The sequence below is a fragment of the Pungitius pungitius genome, chromosome 4 (assembly GCF_949316345.1).
Source record: "Pungitius pungitius chromosome 4, fPunPun2.1, whole genome shotgun sequence".
Taxonomy (NCBI): Eukaryota; Metazoa; Chordata; class Actinopteri; order Perciformes; family Gasterosteidae; genus Pungitius; species Pungitius pungitius.
Window position 1 is genome coordinate 15018079 of NC_084903.1, and position 22706 is coordinate 15040784.

The following is a 22706-nucleotide window of genomic DNA, read 5'->3' on the forward strand; positions in this document are numbered from 1 at the left end:
CTCTGGACCTAATTATTCACAGATATATCAGGGGTCTCTCTGAAACTGTTGGGGTCGCTTACCTCTTTGTCCAGAGTGTATTCGACCACTTTCAAATGCCCTATGTTTTGTGTTATATACATCTATTTTTTTGTCTTAGGATTCCATTTACTTTTTACTCTCTTTTTGTGAATGGATATGACTATTTATGTCTAGCGTGAAAGGCACATGGTGGAGTAAACCAGGTTGATGGGATTTATCAATTTCCCAAGGATTGGGTTATGGCTTTGTGAATAAGAAAATCTGGGAAAAGCATGTGTACATAGACATAGAAGTTGGAAATCCAATATTCTTCTCCATCCTGCTGTTAAAATAACTGAACACTTTGTGCTCAGTGACTGTAAGAATGAAGAACAAATTAATCCAACATGTTCCTGTGGGAGAAGCCTTCACCTGAGCATGAAATAAGTAAAGACCAGATTTATTTTTTGGTAATAAGAGCAATTATTGTGCATGGAATAGCTGGAGTCCTACTCAAGGTTATAGCAGTGATCGGCCAGGACACCCCTGTGGATCCACTCTGCCCAAACATTAGAAATGGACTGTAAATTCCCCTAGATTAGGGCCTAGCTTCATTGTATAGTCTGTTTGATTATGGATTAAACTCCGTAAATCCGTTACTTGATATGGGACTGCGTGTTTGAGTATTTTTGTCATTCTCACTATTCTCCTATTTTACATTTTTTGCAGAATAATCCCATAAAAATCTATTTTTCATTACGCCCTCTGCCGCAAGAATAATGATCGACGAGCCACATGCAAGAATTCAATGAAAGAAAATTAATAATGTTTCAATCAAGTGTTCATCAGTAATAGTAGATGCAGAAATATTTAACTGATTCTCACATTTACCTGCTGTTTCAAGGGAGTAATATTTTGAAAAAGAGACACTGAGACACAAGTTAGCTACGCACAAAGGCAGTTGTACAATTTTGAGCCCTTAACTATTCACAATGGTATCTCCCAACAACTAGTTACAAGATTATGGTTCTCAGGTTGTAAACAGATGAGCAGTCAAGGTAATTATATTAAGCCATTTAAGATCAATACAACTCAAAACACAGGCGTCGGTCACTTTGTTAGTGTATGCAGTAACTCACTATTTTCTGGGAATAGCACTTTATAAAATACTTCAAGCATAATTCTGATGACATCCATAACTATTGCTGACAACTTGCAAGCTATAAAACTCACTTTTTAATCACTTACGGAATGAACTATCACCACACTAGTTCTAGGCAGAATCATTAAATAGGGCAAGAGCACATGCTAAAGAGCAATTTAACTGATGATACCTGATACCAGTTGAATTTCTTATTCAGGGTCAATATATTCGGATATTGTTTTAAACAACATCAGGATGCCCTGTACGTGACCATCCTATCATATTGTATTTTATGATCTTATATCATCACATGATTAATCCATGTTTATGTTCAAGTCGTGTGACCCGTCTTGAGGTCAGAAAGGGATTCATCAGGGCTGAGCCTTGGCTTCCATTTCCTTTCCCTGCTATCGGTACAAAGAACATGAGGTAAATCGTATTGACCCATTTCATATTTACACAAGCACAAACACATACACTGAAGGCAGTAAAGGCTCTTAAAGATAAACCTATCCTCACAGCAAGGCCTCTGTTAAGACGGACACCCCAGTAGGAACAATCCATTACAGCTCCGGCCAGCGTTCGCAATTAAGCTTCATCCTCACTGCAATGCTGTCAAATTCTCATGCAGTTGCCTTCTCTTGAATGAATCACTGTAACAGTTTAATTACTCAGTCTCCCTCCCCAAGCCCACCCACCATCATCAGCCTTCCTCTTGCAGGCCACATTATCCAACTAAGGCAATTTCCCCCCAGCAACCCCATTTCTAATGCACGGTTGCTTCAAACAAGAGTGATGATGGCCAATAAAAATGTTACAGTGAAGCTGTATAAATGCTTTGGGATAAGTGAGTGGTTTCGAATCCAAACAGGAAGCAAGAGTGAGTCTGTGACATTACATGTCGTCCAAGAATGCAAGCATTGAGTTCTTCATTTTTTCCAGGCAGAGCTGGGATCCCCACTTTCTGATTTATGAAAATCAGACTATAATCTACCTTAGCATACCTCAAGTTCCCTCAAGTGGTGTTTAATAGATTTCTGACAGTTGAGGTTCTTATTCTCAGACTTAGCCTTCACTGTGATGCACTGCTGTAAATTCACAATGGGTCTAAAACAGTATCTTACAGTTTTTCATAAATACTTTAACCTACAGTTAAATGTTCAGCCTCGGATTGCGAACAAACTGTTAATGACATCAATTAACCTTGGACAGCACAGCTTCCGTTTGTCATTCTGAGCAGAGCCATGTGGAGATGAACAAAGGAGCGTTAATTACTCAAAAATCAAAGTGTTCCGTATTGTTTTGTCTTAATGATTATTCGACTGCTAACATCTCTTTTCATGGTCCATTTGGTCTGTTTCATTACATTAAGTTGCTAAAATTGCAATTCCAATGCAATTCCAAATACACATTGTCGTAGCACACACTGCCTGTGTAACTATCGATGTATGTATTGTATAGATTAGAAAGCTGTGCATTGGGGCAACTGAGAAAGCCATAGATTTCTCAAAGGAACCATTCACTTATTTGAGGGATGACAGACAAATGTTTTTTTTTGAGAGACTAGTCCAAGGGATGGCTAATATGATTTACCAGATCAATATATAACTCCATGCTGCAAAATAAACTTTAAATCTCATCATGGATGGATAACAAATATTATGTCAAGCAAAAGTAACAAATGTGTTTGTTGCCCCATCAGAAACTGAAAATCATAATTCCACTTTTATTAAAAATGTCTCAAAGCTAAATGGCAATGACCTAATCCTAATGTATTCCATTGTTTTAATCTGAGGAAATATAGTAGTATACACAGTAAAGGTTTCTGTTGAGCATCTCTCGGGAAAGAATGTGTGGCGTCTAGTAGTTGGAAAAGCTTGACAAGCAAGAAAGCATGATGCACAAACAGAGTCTGATTAACTGAGTCCTGTATCAACTTACACTCAGAGTTGCATATTGAACTAGCGCCACAAGTTTCAACAAGGGGAGGCCCTTAAAATCACTTTGTGTGAATATTTGCAGAGTCTTCTCAAGACAACACTGATGCATTGTGGTTGTATTTTCTATGTAATGACTTAAATGTGACTGGAAAGAACACAAAAGACAGTCTTTCGCTTTTTATAATGTATATTAAGTACACACAGTGTGTTATCTCATAGTTTGACCTTAAGCTGAGCGATGCAATGGTCTTGATCATTTTTTCCCCTCTACCTAGAAATACATATTTCTGTTTCAATCATTTGGTAAAACTGAATCTTTTATTCTCTGGAAAATTGGAATAGAAATGTTGGTCGTGAGACCTCAGGAGAACATCTCTGCCCGTCAACTTTGTGCTGACCACAAATGTGAACACGGCTTAGCTGTGCCCTCAGGCGAGGCTGGACCGCGCTCCGTCCGGAGACGAGAGAGGTTAGCCCGATGGGGGGAATCGTGCTGTGGATGTACACATGTCACGTGTTGTCCCACTTTCCTTTTGTGGTGCTTGTGATGAAACCCGTTTTGCCTTTCCGCTCTGCGGTGTGCGTCCCGGGTCCAGAGGCCAATTCTTTGGTGGGTAGCCATAAGTCACGTCTGGGTTTAGCGCATTGCTGAGGCTGGCTGAGGTTCGCTGAGGAACCACAGCCTAATTCACCCAGCACTGTGAGGAGACGGTCCGTCTACAGCCCAGAGCCATGACCAACCAGTGGCTTTACTGTGGGGCTGCACGCCAGAGATATTATCCCCTTCCCCTTATTACCGTATCACCCCCTCCCTTTGTATGGGCTCTTGTGTGTTTATTTTGTTGTATTTCTTGCCTGTGGAACTCAAATCTTTGCTAACCTGTTTTCTACTCTATTTATTCAGCGAATGTGTTATATAATGTTTTGTGTTTCCACATACACTCTAGTATCCGTTATTAGCCTTCAAATCTGCCCACTGGTTCTGCTCCATCTACCTCAATAATAAACACATGTGACAAGGTTTCACTGCCAAATGACAAGTGGGATAAATGTGTTTGTGAACATTTCACTCAAGTGCTTTACAACAGTGGAAAATATAATCCAGTTTTAAGGAGAGAGGAGTGTGTTGGAGAGTTTGGGGTTTAAACAGCACAATAATCTCCTCATATCTCCTTCTTGACACGGCACACTCTCTCGCCGCCACTTACTGGAGATGTGTGGATGTGATAACTGGGAGTAAACATACTCGGGCTGCATGTTCAGTCAGAAAAACACACACACACACACACACACGTACACACTCCTCCTTTCAAACATTCCCTGGTGCCACCGCAGCTACTTTACAAATAATGGCCCCCATGTGTGTTCAGGGCTCCAAGGCTGCGTGAGGCAGGGGGACTGGGCTCAAAGCCCAGTCTGAAACCCTGTCAAGATCACTGTAAATTTCTCCTGGTTTTCAGCAGCTGTAATTTAAGGGCCAGATGTGGAGGAGACTGAGGACAGTCTGAGATAAACAGCTTGTTACATATTTCTTTTCCATGCGTATTATGGTACATGGATAACCCTTCCACCACACTCTTAGGTAAAAGCATTTTTCTTTCAGATAATCTGAAATTGATGAGTGGTATAGTCTTCTCAACCATATACATCAAATCTACATCTCCTTTTGTCAACGATAATTGCCTGTTGTGAAAATGGTTTGTGTTTGAATTTGAATGTGGCTGCAAAATGAAAAACACACAAGGTAAAATGATTTACTGCCTCACGTGTCCAATGGGGTCTGACGCACACTCTCCTCGCTTAAAAAAAAACTAAAATCCAGGCTTTCACTTACACAGACTTACCACCTTGTTAAAGAAACATTAGTGCAGGATCTCCATTACTGTACATATGACAATGGCTTCTTTAACTAATAGCCCCAAGTTTCCTAGGGATGAAAACACCACAGCGGCCCATTGAGACATTAGCAGTGTAAAATGCTGATGTGATGTTAAACCTTTGAAAATCCACGCTAATTGAAAATATAATGGAGGATGAAGGCACACTGCTGGACCGGGCGGGAGGCCTGATGAATATGTGTGGACATTATACTGCATATGGAGGAATCTCTCCTGCAGCCTACTGCTCAGACCCTGTGTGAAAAGTCACACTTTGTGAGTTTGAGTGACCGGGGAATGTATGGTATGTGACAAAAACACGGCCTTATTTTTGTGTTAAATGTATTCTTGGCAAGAGAAATAGCACATGATCACACTTTAAGGACTTTTCATCCCATCATTTTAATTCAAAAGATATTCAAGATCATTTGTATTTATTGTCTCAGAACGTCATCCATATCTAATAGAGATTATTATGTATGTCTATACAATATTCCTAATCACGTCTTTGTCAATGTGTATTGAAGCGTGACTTATACCCAAAGCGCACATTCTTGTACACCCCCCACTTCTTCCTTTTCATTTCATCCTGTGGTGCTGCCAGTCTCAACTCACAGCTTCTACATACACACAAGATTAATGCTGCTTAATTAAGAGCCCAAAGTGACTAATTGGGGCCACACGTCAGAGGTATATGTGTAATTTGCAGATCAGTAATGATACGTTTGGGTGCATCCCTTGTGTCAAAACATATTTAATCGAAGCTGGGATTTATAGCATTGGTTGCTAATGCCAGGATGATTACATATGTAGAGAGACAAGTGACATGACATATAAATGCAGACACACTCATATACAGTATACTATGGTAATACAGTTAAGGATGAGGTTTAAACCTGACAAATAAATAAACACAATAAATGGGGGCAAATATTAAAGCATCACGGTTGCCAGCTTCTTTGCATTTGGGTAAAATGTCTTTTTGATGTTTCCCCTAATCTAACATGTCATGCTCCACATTTGTCAGCATTGGAATATGATAATATGAAGCTTGCAAAGGTTGAGGGCACTGGTGTTCATGTGAAACTGAAAACGGATGGCAGTCCTCCAGTTTTAAATGTAATGGAAAACTTGTTCTGCAACCGATTCGGACAAACGAAATCTGCATGAAAGAACTCAGTCTTCTGGTGACTTACACCGTCAGAAGCAATCAGCTGTCTCTGCTGAAACAAAGAAGCAACCTCGGTTTTAAATACACACATCCACTCAAGCCTTCAATTTATGGTTGCTGTGTGTGTTTGTTGTGCATGATTTATTGTGAACTTTTTTGTGTGCCTTATGTGTGTGTGTGTGTGTATCTTGTAAAAATGGTTGCTACATTGGCCGTGGCCAAACAGTCTGTGACCACACAGAGAGTAGCAGCGGGGGGGGGTCGACACCTCCCTGGTTTACAGCCTTTTGAGGAGGGAACCTCATTTTCTGCCGTTGTTGGCCTCAAATTCTATTTTTCTGCTTATAGTACGAGCACTAATATTAGATCAGCCGGGACCGTGGCTCAATAGAAAATGCTTTATGCTTGTTAAAATGATTGCTCTCAGTTTTCCAACTCATAAAATTGCCTTTGTAATTCGGTGGGGAATGTATCTACTGAGACAATCACTCTCACGCCAGAGCGATGGCAACAGTTTTAATTAGTGGCATCGAATTTCTGCAAAAATGAATCCTGGGTGTAGCTCAGTGCGGTAATTGTTGAGGTAATAGTCTATTAATTCTGCCACACTTAAGGGGGCAAAAAAGCAACTCCAACCCCCCCTCCAACACAACTCTCCGGGGGAAATTTCGTCAAAATCAATTCATTGTATTTATGAATAATAATTTTTGTGCTGTTGTCTTGCTGTAGATTTTTCCGGTTTGGACACACTCCAAATCTGCTGTGGTGCTCACAAAGGCCACAGCACCGTCAGTCCCCCTGAAGAACTCCACCTAGAATCCCTTTGTGTCACGGCGCTACAGAGGGCTTTCACAGGCATGGACCCTGCTGGTGTAATCCCATAATCCGACTGCACAGGGGTTTCAGAACTAGTGTGGAAAGTGGGTTGGGGTAGTGTGCTATAATTAAGATCTGAAGAAGGGGCAACAATGTTGATGAACAGAGGAGGGAAATTGAAGGAATGGGGGGAAATTTGAAAAAACATGTTAAGAAAAATAGTCTGTGCACGCGCATGGTTTAGACAGATTGACCATATGTGAATTGATTTACTGTGGATGTGAAACACAGCTACTTAATTACAGCCTTACTTTGTTACGGACAATGGTGATCATGAAATGCTGCTTCCAAGAATTAAAAAACTTGTCACAAAATTGAATATTGCAAATGAACAATACAGGATCTATGCTTAATGAAAATCCTACTCTTCAATACAAATCACCTTATTTTCAGTCTGTCCTCTCTTGTTGTGTCTGATTTCATTCCCTTCATTTAGTCTGCATTATGCCCTCCTCTTTTGTGCTATTGATTTTGGGGAATATGGTTATTACAACATAAAAACCATGATTCTCCAGATACTCATTGCACTGGAAAATAGAGTAGAAACAAATCAAATCTCCAATTTACATTCACTTTAGCTGGAAAACATTTAATTGTGTCGACAATCAATATCACTTACAGTATTTTTGGAAAGGTAATGTTACAGTGGATGTGCTCTATACTATGTGAGGTGATGGCAAACAGGGAAGTGGTTGTTGTTGTTTATTTAAAGTCTCTTTCAATCGCACCATTTAAAATATGTATCACATTATAAAACATTTGCAGGAGAATTACTTTGTTTCGTTTCCCCTTGAGAGTGCATAGACTTTTCTCAAACCCTGTATCAAACAGAGAGTGTCTTTGGGCAACTTACAGCTTGGGTAAACTGTCAAAGGCCTCCGAGGCCAGGCAACAGGAAACACCTGGTGTTCTCCTTGTGTTGGCAGCAGTGCTTGACCATCTCTAATCCAATCATGGAAGGACAGCAGGGCGACTTCAGCTCAGCCTGATTCATATTTAGCTCTGGTTAATGTCTCATTTATTTATAAATACTTGGGCTGTCTAATCAATCGCACATTTTGAAATTCATTAATCTTGATTAATGGCGATTAATGATTTTTTTTTTTTAATGAATATTTGTTTTCCTTCTAAAGAATCAATCTTCTGTATGTATGTTTGTTTTACTTCCAATGCTAAAAGCTCTCTCTTTCTTGATGTAACTGACTGCAGCCAAGCGGCCGTTTTGTTTCTGCTGTCAACTTCCAGGTGACTTCGGGTCCTGGAAGTAAACAAACGAACATTAACTACGTTAAAATATTGTGTTGCATTAATCGCATAGATTAATGTGTTTATCTTGACAGCCCTACCAAATACAGTGTTATTTCACAGACTTGTTCAAATTTCACATGCTAATGGGTTGAACATTGAACCTCTGATCACAAGTGGCTTGGAAAACAATACGTATGACCCCACAGGTATACTTCCAAAGCAATGCTCCCAACCGTACGTATTTCAAATTGTTTCTGTTTAACACAGTGAAAAAGACCCCAAGTTAGCACTAAAGGTATGTAAATACTGAAATAGGTCAAATTTATATCATTGCATTGTTTCAGATTTTGGGTTTCCCATTAGATTTTGGAAACATGTTAATATTGAATGTAACACTCAATGTAAACCTTTTGCGGAACAAAATCTTGAATAAAAATGTTACTTTAGTGTAACAATTTTCTAATATTATGATTTAAAGCAGAATTGAATTCATCATTTGAGCTTATTTCTAGCACCTCATCCCTTAGAATATCCACAGCAACAGCATTGAGAATCATATAAAAAATCACACAACGCCAAAGGCCACATGTTCATTCATAGTGAAATGCCTCCCTTATCAGAGTACAATGTTGTAATCATATGACACACACAGTTGACCCGGACAACTGACTGATAAAATCTAATGACATTTCAAAGGTTCCCAAAGCAGGATCAGCAAGAGGAAACACCCTTGTTACAATCGTGACAGTGTGTTGCTGTCTTCCTGTGCAGCAGTGTAACCTACTGCATGAGAGGAGAATCAGCAGAGCTGCTGAGGTGCTAGTTTCTCAAACACTGCATGTTTTTTGTTCAGGCTTACCCCAACCAAAACTCCCCATTTGGCTGTCATTTCTGATTTTGAAACAGATACATTTAGAAAGATGTGGCAAAATTGACAAAAATGTATCTGCATAATGGAAACACGGTCTCCAATCTGTCACATGAAGGCCTAACTTAAACAGTTTGGCCCGAGTCTCACTGTAGCACTGCCTTAACAAGGGGTGTAAAAAAGCTTTGAGTCAGCCAGGAACCCTTGTAATTAGGTGTAGTGCTGGGAAGGACTATTGTAATACAAAACTACATGACTACTTATTCTAAGGTCTTGCAAACCCACAGCTAAATGGATAATAGCTCGGCCTTAGAATGAAACATAGCTGAGCCTTAGAATAAGAGATATTTAGCCCGATTTCTCTGCTGAATACAGAAACTAAATCAAATTAATAGAATCAGTGTAATTAATTACACTGACTGTGAGTGTGAGCCAGTTGATAAGAGCACATTGAAGACTAGATGATTCCCTGATGTGCAGGCGGGATTACCTCTGTAATCTCTTCTGTCACGTACAGTGATGCCCCAAATCTCCCCTCGCTCAGAGGAGCATTCAACCCGTCAATTGAAATGAAAGAGGCCTTCTCTCCCTCTCATGGAGCACTCGGCCCCTGCTGATGCTGTGTACGCTAAAGCTGGGAGATCAGAGTCCGTTGAGGTGCAGGGTGAGCTTGATTCTCATATTCCTTTAAAGAAATGCATTGCACTCTGTGAGCTATTGTGTGTGTGCATGTGTGTGTGTGTGTCTGTGTTTGAGTGTGAGAGAGACACAGAAAGTAAACTCTCATTGAATGGGCTTTGAGTTCCTCTTGGAATGAATCTCAAATATCTGGAAACTATTATACTACAATGAAGCATACAAATTATGTAAATAATTGAACAAAAAATAACAAAAGTGAAACATAAAAAATGAAATAGTCCGGGCAGTATGCTAATATTTCAATTCCCAGTTGGAGTTATGGGACTGAGGAGTAGGAGTCCTCCTTCTCTGGTATATTATCATAAATCATAGTAGGCCTATTTAGTCATTCAATACCACACTGTCCCTCAGGAGCATAATCTGTTTACAGGAGCACTGCAGCTTTGCATAGTACTTTCAAATCCATACCAAATGCATTTTTAATTGGTAAATAAATGCAAAATGCATGCTAACAGGCAATTGTAGCAATGCTCCTGAATGCTTAAATATGGTTCCAAGCATGATGTTCACATTATAGATTTTGTATCACCGTGTGTTTCCAAGGTGATTTATAATCAGCCAAGCATATAGTCTCTGTTACAGCATAATGGAAGGTCCCGCACCAAGCTATGACTTCATCACATGTCAACGTGAATAGTGAAGATTTCCCAGAGTCTCTGAAAGAGAAGCCTCTTATTATACTCTATGTAAGAATACATATCTATCACATAGTATTTATTAACCAGTCCTGACTTTTACTGTACATTAACTGAAGTCCAAAGATGTTAATATCATCCTTGCCATATAGAATAAGGATAGTTACATGTATTCTACTTAATAATCAGGGTAGCTGGTTAAAAATATTTTCACGAATTGCAATGATCTTCACACTGTAAGCAGCTCAATTTCTTTTAGTCACTGCGTAAGGGCACCACAACGATACATCTACAAGTCAATCAAAGTGCTTCTTTGATAGCCAAAACCTTTTCTTATTTTAAATGCAAGGGATCCACTAAATCAATAAGAAGTGAGACACCAAAAACGGTCTTTAGTTTTGGGTATCACCTGAGTGAAACAACATTAGACATTCAGAAGGGAACAAACTGAAATTGCTTTTCAATTCATTATCTATCTTGGGACTGCATTAACTTGGTTAATTATTTTTTAGCAGGATCCGGAGCGTGCTTTTAATGTGAGATCAAAGGTCAAGGCGAAGCACAGTGTGGTGGAGCACATGATTCCGTCACAGGCTAAGGCATAAAGAGCATTACACCTGCTTGATTACAGCACAGTTATCGCATATGATAGTTGAAATACGCTGTGGGAAAAGAAACCAAAAGTCTTTCATTTATTTCTTGGGGAGAGAGACACTTGTCCGGCTTGGCATAGGTGACAACGTTCCGTGGCTGAATGAAGTAAATCTTTTACTTCTTATACTAATATATACCATATTATTCTACTCTATTTTGTTGGATATTCCCTCTTACACAGTGAGACATTCTCACGACAAACGTGAACTTTTTGAATTATTTTGTATTTGTTATGAGGTTTGCTACAGTGAACTTTATATCCAACTGATTGACCTTAATTCATAAACAGAATGACTTTACAGCAATCGATAACTATTATGGCACCATAATGCTATCCTGTCAATCATCCCTGGCAGTACAGTGTCTGTAAATTAGATCCAAAGTCGAAACGTTCCATTTTATTACCTTAATTGAGGAAAGAATTAAGCTCTAAATTGTGGTATAAAGGGTTACCCTGACCTCTTGTTTTGTTGAGCATTCTGTGAGATTTTCTTTTAATAATGAAAAACAAAATGCATCAGGTAAATTTCCTGAAACCTGGAGTGTTTGATATTGATCTTGCAGGCAATGATTTGCAGTTTAAAGAATTACATTTGGCAACACTTTTTTTTAGTTTCATCCTAAATTTTTGATTCATTGTAAAAACGTGGTAATATGTTCAAATCTATTATATGTTTATAAGTTGAACATTGAGTTTTTCTTCTTTTTTCAATTGGCAGGTTTTTTGTGGGTAAGATTTTAGAAGATATTTAAAATATATATATATATATACGTATATATCCTTAAGGAAGGAAGGAGGTGGTGGTATGCCATTTGTACCACTGGCAGTAAATCAATACAACCAGAGATTTTAGATACTGATCTTATCATGCTTTTATCACATCCTTATCAAAATATGGGCTCCTTCAGCCTCGTGGGGATCAATGAACATTCCTCCTGCTACTGAAACAAACACAAGGGCATCCCGTGCTCGATTCTGCTCTTATCTAAACCAGTAATCATTTGCTCATCACCCATTATTTCATCAGTGGTCCAAACCAATTTCTTATATATTTTCTCAAGATCTGTCTCACATCAGCCATTGGATTGCAGAATTCTTTCCTATAAAGTAATGAACGGATATCTAAAACTGGAAATCACAAGATTGAACAGAACTGTCATATACGCATAAAAACAAAACAGGACCAATATACAACACATTACTATAGTTTACAAGACCGTCCTATATGACACTTTTCTAACAAGAAGCTTACAGTGTCTTATCTAAAGCTGTATGAAGCTGGTGTCAACCATGCGATGTTGGTAAATCATCAACCAGAGAAATATAACAGTAGGATGTCCTGGTAAACAACCAGGGGCAGAGTGTTGTAGATAATTGTATGATATACTCGCTTTTTCGGTAAAACAGTGTGGAATGTTCTATTAATCCAAACCACCGCCAGTTAGACAACTGGTCTCAACATATATAGTTTCACTAAAACTGGATACTGCTTAATTGTTAAACATAATTAATTGATTAATTGTGATGATTTTGTATTATCTTATATGGGCCTTTCCCCGAATCATGCAACCACAGCCCACAGTCAACTGCAAAAGATTTCAAAAGTCACCTGGGAATATGATTTGTGTGTATCGGTTTATTCATTATTATACTGCCTTTGATAATTGCCATTAGCTGTAGTTTAGAAAACACACAATCTTGGTCTAAATAGACCCTTGTAATTACCGATATGAACACTTATACATACATATAATCTATTCATATAACTACAAGAGCATGTAAACCAACAAAGGGCAAGTGTGTGTGTGTGTGTTTGTGCCAGATAGGGTGGTAGACAGCTTACACAGACCCAACAGCATATCACCTTGTCTGTCAATCACGCCACAGGGGAGGTGAAGGGTAAGGAGAAGACAGGCACGCTGGCTAATCATTTTGTAATCAGGCGTCAAAACAAAACAAAAAAATGTTTATCTGATCAGCGCGGGCGGCTGCCAGAGTGACATGAATGTTATTTCCTCCCGTGTCATCATGTCAGGGCTAATGGACATTGGTAAGGAGGGGAGTTAATTACTTTTGACGCTCCCTGCTAATTTCCCATTTAAATGGAGTGCCTTTTCTCCTCTGCCATCGGCGGGCGGGAAGAACGCTTGGCTGCTGTTTGCATCAGATCCATCAGAATACATCTACGCCATGTCTTTGCTTATCAAAACAATATGCACACCATTGTTTCCTTTCCTAATTGTTTTTTTTTTCAAAGCTTTCCAAGGAAGGAAGGGAAGGCAGCATTGCTCCACAACAGGGTCAAAACCGTCCTCACTCCTGAGAGGTCACATACAAACAGCCCCTTGGCTTCACTTTTTAACTCACTGTGTTCCCAGGGGACAAATCGCACAAATACCATTGAAGTAGACTTCTGACCTCATTTAGTTTGCGGCCTGTTTCAGCTTTCAAAGCTGGTTGCGCCGACTGTAGCAAATCAAGATCGCTATCCTGAAAAGACACATGAATCCAAAATACCTTCTACTCTTTTGGTACCTTTGGAAACGTTTAAGAAAAAGTTAATTCATGTTTAAAAATCAAATGTCTTTTACATCGACTTCAGTCTGTTAGACTTTAAATCTCTTTTTTTCTCTCTATTCTCAAACCCCCCACAAACCCAAACACATGAAGTCTAAAATGGTGCTTCTCGAAAGGCAAAAGTTGAAGGTTATTTATTATTTTTGGCTACGGGTTACCAACACAGCAACACTGGACTTGAGTTGTGACACCAGCTGTCTCACACCTGAGAAACACTGTGTGATTTGCAGACAGGCATTGAAGAGGTTTCTACTTCACTGTGTGTCAGTGAGACTTGGTCATCTAGCACATAGTCACAACCTCTGTCACTTTGCTTTCTTTGGCTGTATTCATTTTTGATGTCCCATCTTGACACCAATTTCCATTTTGTGTTCAACTTACTTTCCAGTCATCAATTTACACTCTTGAAACTTCCTCCTCATTTTACTGTCACTCGGACCTAACCTTCCATTCAACCCTGCTCAGAAATTGTAATATACATATGGTGGTAATGTGTTTTATTTTGGATGTCCAGCGGATACAGCAGGCCAACAATTATTTATAGCATCCATTTGCCAAATTATATAATTGTTAACTCTTAATAATAACAATAAGAACGCTACATATATGAAGTTTAATCATTAATAATTGATGAATGAATAAAAAGATTTTTCCGTAGCAGAAGGTATACAAACAGCATATATTGTTTCACTGAAATTCTGGTGTTATCTCCTCTAAATTACCCTCAAATAGTAGGACAACATCTGGCTCTGCGACCCAAAGAGCGCCCCCCCAAACTATTTTACATTATTATATGTTATGCTAAGAGGGCAGTCAGCTAACTTCTAACTAGTGTTGGGCCTGATAAACGATGGGCCTTCTGGCAGATGTACGTGGAAGGGCCAAAAGTGAAGAGGGACATTTTATTCTGGGCCATCAATCTGATGGGGATCTGTGGCCACTAGGAGAGACGGTGGTAATTCATTTTGAAAGGGTCTCAGTGGGCTACGAGGGGCCCTGAGGGGTGGTGACGGGTCCTCACCCTATGATTGAGATTCTGAAAGTGGAGCTGTTTTATGGGATTCTTAATTTAGAGAGGCAGGCACTGCCAAAGATGTCTCGTCAGTAAAGCAAAGGGGCAAAGGGGCAAAGGGGCATTTGGGGCTGACCTACAAGGGGCACATTAATTAACCATAAATTGGAAAGTTTTGCACTCACAATGTGTGCGCATTTCTTCAGGGAAATACTGAGATGCAGTCAATATACTTCTTTGACAAAAGGAAATAATCTCTTACTACGTTGAGCAACTGTAAGTATAGTGAGGCGTATTCACAGTCTTGAATGATTTATATTGGTCATCAATCTCTGATTGAATGGGAAGTGGTGACATCCATATACCTTGTAGGTCATAGATATAAATGATGATTCACAGACAAGAAAGTCCCCCGTGTCTCCTCACAGTCCATGTGGGGAATAATGATCAATCTTTCTGCCACAGATTCTATGGAAAAGTAACAGCGTTGAAGTGAACGGCAATACCTTGATGCTGCAAACAAGGGGTCTATGAAGGGTTGATTCTTTCCGGAATGGCACTTGGAAGCCAAAAGATTGATGAGCATTTACGCATGACAACAATCAATCCGAAAGACAAATCCTCCGTGTCACTCAGCGCTGTGTGCCATTCTATGGGAGACAAGCATTCTCCTTGGATGCAAACATTGTCCCCAATTTGTCAGGGACACAATAACAGCCCCAGCCAGACGCCATTTGCATCACTGTGTGAAACACAAATGTAATTGATCGAAATATTGATTATAGTATTTTGGAGAAAAGAGATGTCCCGGGAGAGTAGCAGAGGCGGTTGAACATTTAAATTCTTCTTTGACCTTTCTGAATACATTTTTTTTAACGTAATTAATTAGGAATGAATAAACATGATGAAACGTTAACCTGGTTTGGACTCTTGAGAAACAGATATGTACACAGGAAAAAAATGGCAAGACATGTCATCCATTAATGAAAAACGCTAATATCTTGTATTGCATCTTTTATTTTGTCCTACAAGCATACAATGACAACAAGGGAAATGTTGAAAATTCAACATTGTATAATAATATATATAATATAATACAATTAAATACTACAACTACAAGTGCTGTAATGACGCATAAGAGAACATTAGCGTCATATCTTCCTTACTCGGCCAAAGTTGTAGAGTTGAAGCCTCTTCAGTTCAACCATCCGTCAGCAGAACAAATGATACAGTTGCACCACTTGTTTGAGTCCACTAGCAAACAGAGTAACACTCTAATTGAAGATGTACATCACACTGCAACTGTTGCATATTATTAACACACAAAACAAGGGCCAATTGATCATTAGTGCATCAATATGTAGTTTGCATAAAATTATTTCCCTTAAATAGTCTGTGTTTGAGGTGACCCAGGGTTGGCTCATCAATAATGTAAATGAGCCATTAGGGCATTAGGAGGCTGTCTGTAGGAATGAAGGAATGACAGACCACCAGGAGTCAGTGAGTTAATTTCCAATACAGCCCTTCCTGTCACTCCTGTCAATACCTGGCCCTTTATAATCAGTCTTACGTGTGTTTTATGTTTAGAGGAAAAATTTAGATGACAAAATATATCTTGTGTAACTTGTGACTTGATTCACAAATCTGAATGTCTTTGATATAATGCATTCATTCAACATCTTGAATTGTTGCTCTTATCTCAAAACTGTTGTCTGCAACACACTTTGAAATAAAAAGTTGTTAGAGATGATTAAAAATGTGATGTTGTCCTGAGGCGATTTCCCAATGAGAGCTGACCACAGCTCATCTCACACCGTGCCCATTGCCTCAATCCATAAGTGCTCCTGGCTGCCACCTGCAACCTTGAGACTCCCCTTACCCCCTTCTCCCTCCACTCCTCTCTGCATGTCTGCCAATACTACGGAGCCAGATGAAGTCACAGAGGAGATGTTTACCATGAAATTGGGTGTTTCATCTTTAGAATCTGTGATGCAAGCCACAGATTGGGATATCAATGCAATCCATCACACCATTGATTCTTGCAGGACAACAGATTCAAACTCACAGCCTGAAGAAAGGTCCGTCAGTCCGTAGCAGGTTGCTGTGTTTAGACAACGGTGCAGTACAATACAGTGACCACAACACTGGCTTTATTTAAGATGAAGATTTAATGTCACAAACCAATTTAGTTGACCTCAGTGTATAGACTGTTTGTTGTTCAAACTTTTCTCTCTCTGGGTACTTCTAAATACAGGAGCAGGCTCGTCCATATCTAGTAACATATAATGCAGGAGTATGGCATATGTTGGTGATAAAGGAAAAAACAGGATATTTATTTGCAACTGTAAAATAATGACTTGGGTATGGAGTTGAAATCGGGGTGTTTATATCCGGTTTGAACGTCTGCCCGTGAAACTAAGAACTATTGTGTATGATATTATAAAAAATGATACTGGCACAAAATATATCTGATCTGATCTCGTGTGAAGGTACACGTCAAACCTGTATGTATCTACTTCAGAATGGTTCTTTGAATAAAGCCCATATTTGAGATGTTAGGATAGTGATATACAGTAATAGCTCAAATAATACGATCATATATCTCAGCATGAGTGAGCCGTAACCTGCCATGCCACTCAGGGCCCATGCTCTGCCATCATCTCGTAATGCTAACACACAAGGGGGCTCGTTAGCCTCCTATTACAGACGTGACAAGCACACCGTGATAGCGCAATTATCCCAAAATGCCAAATTTCACTCCAAAGGAGAAGGAGTCTGTAGTGATTAATGGTGAACACTTAAGGGGAAGAGTTAGACAACGCTGTTGGGTAGGAGAAAATATGTATCAGGCTGCCACCACTACAGATGCTTCCTCCCTCCTGACAACTGCAATTCATTTGAGATGCCATTAACATGCATAATTATGCTAATCAAGCAGTAATTAAGTGCCAATTCATCAGAGACCTTTTTTTTGGTTTGTAATTTCATCAAGCATGGCTGTTGGGGTTTTGTTTTTTCTTGCATGTTTCGTGGAACAATATTGCCCAAATGAGGCACTCTCATTGCATCTAACAGCCCCTTTGCGGAGTGTTTTTGAAGATTAAAAAGGATGTGTAAGAGACGGGATGTAATGCATCCCGTCTCTAACACATTCATGTCATTTACACACTAGAGTGGTGTGTTCATGAATGATCACTATCAATACAATTCTAAATGAACCTGAATGACAAAATTGCCATTCGTCAGTGGTTTCCAAAATAACCCATATGATCAATAAAAAAACACTGCTCTTGATTTTTTTGTCAAAACTATTTACTTTTTTTTTCATTTTGTTTGATTGAGTGTTTTTGTTGTTTACTTGGACTGATCTGTGATCAGCACAGCAGCTGGGGGAAACCGGTTTACTGTAAACACTTCTTCCCATGAGAGATGGGCCATGACATTGCATAATTCTTTAATTGATTAATCAATTTATACTCCAGGTCATTTGAAGTAACACCCAATGCTGACAGATATTTTACCTCGACATCTTTTCTGGAAAAGTAAGCACACAATAGGTCTGTGTTAGGTATTTAAAACAAATGCAGTTGTTTTTTGGAGGTGTCTTTAACTGTTGTCTATTGTCTTTCATGCAGTGAGACTGCAGTAGAATACAAATGCAAATTTGGAAATGGTCTCTTCAAATCACTCATATCAAGAGAGGATTGTTTATATAAATGTGATAGTTGCATAAATGATTTGAACTTGGGGCAAGTGCTTAAGGAAAGGCAATATAGTACCATCTGCAGAACTCAATGAATCACCAATAAACAGTGAATGTGTGTTGTCTGCCTGCTTCGATCAGAACTCAAATGCCATCAAGTGTCATGTGTCAAAAATCATGGTGTCCACACCACTAGAATGCAGAGAAGGCCATAGTTTACACTTTACCTGTTAAAATTGACGTGCTAGGACTGTCGATGGGAGCGTGTTTTTATAATTTCATTTCTATCTCTTCCGCAAGCTCCTTTTAATTCTTTTTGAAGATTATGGGAGCAAATTACTCTTGGTTGGTCTGGCAAAGCGACATTGTAACCAGTACTGCAACTAACGGTTTGAAAATCCAGAGATACGGCACAGTTTGTAAAAACACACTATGCCATCGGCATGACAATTTTACTTTGCAACACTTTAAGAGTGTTTTGTATTCATCGGCAGTTCTCTTTACAGATTGTCCACATTAACTTCCACTGATTGACTTTCCCTTTTGTGTCCACGTAATGGGCCCTGAAGAGTAAGAATGAAGCAACTCGCCCAAAGAACTGTGCTCTTTGTCTGGATCATCTTCACACTTCCATCTTTCCATCAGTTGCTACATAAAAAAAAGGCTTTCAAAGTCTGGGAGAGACAACAAATAGCTTTTCACTCCAACATGAAACCAACTCGTCATAAATACTTAGATTCTCAAATATATATATACCTATTTTTTCTTCTTAATGCAACAGAAACCTTCTATATCAGTTGTTTTGAATATCTCTTCTCCTGCTTTAGTACACCACGTTGTCGGAGGTTGTGCGGCACATATAAAATGTCATCTGCAATGGCACTCCTCTGTCCACTTTCCCCCACTAAGTCAGACAGGTGTTCTCATCGGACATGAAAGCCTCCGGTGATGCATGTCAGTCTCGATCACCCGTGATGAAGGCCCGAGGTACGGAAACTGCTTCCATTCCTCTGACATGTGAACTCTTTTGAGTTTTCAGCACTTCTATCATAGCTTTTTCAGTCAGAACAACCAGTCAGACGTTGAGGAGCAGCATTTATGCTTCCATTTTACAGTCCTTTTCTTGATTAGAATATAATCTGTCACTTCTCCCTGTTTTTGTCTCAGATCACATGCCATCTCTATTGTTGTAACAGTGGGTCCTATGAGCACAAAGCTTGATCTCTGTGTGTTAGTAGCGTTTTCCTGCTGGACCAAAGCTTCTGGAGCCTTGTTTGTCATAATGCCCAACATTTGTTAGATTGGAGATATTCTTGATTTACAACTTTTTAAGTTTGTCTACAACAAATTTAAAATTGCCTCGTCTCATGATCACTCCTGTCTCTCCTTTCATTCTGTGGACAAAGCAAGCATGGTAATAAGCAAGTTGAAAAACACATGCGAGCCAGCGAGGAAAGCAAAGCGAGAGAAAGGGCCTGGTTGATGGTGTCTGGCCGTACAGGAAGCGATGGGCTCTGGGGTTTGATGGGGCAGAAAGAGGCCCACGCAGACGGCTGGCTGCTCCTTTTGACGGCGCGTCTGAGTCGGCTCGCAAGCTACTCAGCCGCGTCTGGGTGATGCAGTCATCATTGTGGCAGGCCTGTCAGAACAAACTGGTGCACTGGGGACAGATACAGCTTCAGTGGCAGAATGGGGAGTACGCAACACATGCACCACCCTAACGTCGAATATGTTCCCCAAACTGGCAAGCTGGTGGCAAGTTAATGACAGGAACGACCGGTGACATCATATAAAAACATGATTACGCTCCACTGAAGACATCTGAGTGAGTCCGTAGATCAAACAGACAGGGTGATGACTTAAAGCACTAACACACTCGCTACTGGCATTACTTTGAAAGCAGCCTTGGTAACACAATGTAAGTCGGCCTCTATAATTTAAATGGGAAATTGATACAGCATAAATAAACATTACCCCCCCCCCCCCCCCCACGCACACACACACACACACACAGAAGATGAGAACGAGACAGGGGGAGAGAAGATTGAGGGCTCAGACATTGCAAAGAGGAGGTTTGTGTTGCATCACCAATGCAGTGTTTATTTTTTTTTTCATGGATTCAAATGAAGAATCAGTCAGTGGGAGGATGATAGGTAATCATTAGGAAAGGGATTGCAAATTATTTTATCCAATGTAAACCATAATAACTTACTTCAACCATTTTGTTTTTATGATTTTTTCTTATAAAAAAGAACAATGTCACAACCCAAAGAATGATTTAATTATTTGGTAGTCCAATTCGCTTTCAAATAATGAAAACAATAGGTATCATATTACAGGGTAAGATGTCAGTCATACCAGTCTCCTGCACATGGCAAATTTACAGCTAAAGCGTTGCGAGAGGCTGACACAAATAATAGCTATCAAGCTGTCAGCCAGTGGAGGCTGGATCGCATTACCGAAATTAGCAAAATGGCTCTATTATAAACAATTCCTTCCTCTCTTAACACATGTACATGGATAAAGACAGACAACAGAATGGAAAACTCAGTTCAAAATATATCATAATGTGAACATACTTACAGCCATGTTGTTTTTGTTTGTTGTGAATCATTTGAATTCTGTGTTTAACATTGCCTTTAATATCCTATTTGTTTGCATTTTGTTTCTAAACCTTGTCCATCAATGAAATGACCAGTAGGACATCAGAAGAACTTTCATTTGGACCCACATACAACACAAAAAAAAGGTTTTTGATAAAGTTCAGTTGAAATCCATTCCTGTCCTTTGTGCCGTCATCATGCGTGTTCTAATCTGTCCAGTTTAAGAAATGTAGTCCAACACACTGCACATTCTTTTGGCAAATCCAGGGTCACACACCATGTCACACACCTCCAGTATAAAAATTTAAATTGAACAAGAATGTAAAAAGAAGAAAAACCTAAATACCGAGTAGAATACTGTAACGTCCGGGCGTGGTGGAATACTTAACACGCTGAGACGAATAGTTGCCGGGCAGAGATCCTTTTATTAGCGAAACACCACAGCGTCCGACACCGTAACTCCAGCTCACTCAGTCAACACTTCCAACAACAGAACAACCGGAACTACGTCATGCTCCCCCGGACAGACCCTCCCATGTCCCGTCTGATTGGCCGGAGCGCCGAGAGTGACGCTACCTGACCGAGTCCCCAACAGGGTCGCTACATTACCCTCCCCTTACAAAGGTCCTTGCCCCCAAGGAACTGCTGAAAAATGGAACCATGCACCTACAATCGAACACAGGACAGAACAAAACAGAACACCGCTTTTTTTTTTTTTTTTTTTGCAGAAGAATACAGCCACCTCTAAGACCCAAGGTGTATGCTAGCCCTAATTTCCCCTCCCTAAATTCCGCTGTCTCCGAACCGGACCGGAGGCCTTCTCTGTCTTTGCGGCCTCGCCGCCGGGGGGGTCGTGCCCCCTGAACCCGTGGCGATGTCAGGCCCCACCTCACCCCCCAGGAGTCCGTGTCTATCTGTGGGTGGCGACAGGGCCAAGCCGGCTGGAAACTCGGGCCCAACAGCTTCTCCCGTTGTCCCCGAGGCACCTGGCGGGGGCTGCCCCAGGGGAACACCCCGTGAGGACGTCCCTCGGGCACTTGTTGGCAGCGGGGAGGCGACCCCTCTGTACGGGGCGAGCCGGTCCCTATGCAGCACTACTCTCCTGCCTTTGGGCGGTAGCTGCACCCGGTACACAACCTCACCCACCCGCTCCAACACTGTGCAGGGCCCCGCCCATTGACTGTCCAGCTTCGGGCACCGGCCCTTTTTTCGTTGGGGGTTGTAGACCCAGACCAGCTCTCCAGCGCGAAAATGCTTTCCTCTTGTTCTCATGTCATAGTTGCGTTTCTGTCTCACGCCAGCACTCTGCTGCTGCTTACGGGCAAAAACATGAGCTGAATCGAGCCGGTCTTGTAGCCTCCTGGCATATTCTGAGCCTGAGGGGGGCTCTGAGGATTCCGGGGGGCGCCCAAAAGCCATTTCTGCCGGTGTGCGGAGCTCTCTTCCCAGCATCAGCAGGGCGGGAGTACAGGAGGAGGTCTCTTGGACTGCAGAGCGACAAGCCATGAGCACCAGTGGCAAATGCCTGTCCCAGTCTCGCTGGTGTTGTGACGTGAGGATGGCTAGCTGTTGGCCCATAGTGCGATGGAACCTTTCCACAAGTCCGTCACTCTGTGGCCGCAGGGGGGAGGTGCGTGTTTTGTGCATGCCCAGCCGTTCACACATGGTGGCAAACACCCGCGACTCGAAGTTCCTTCC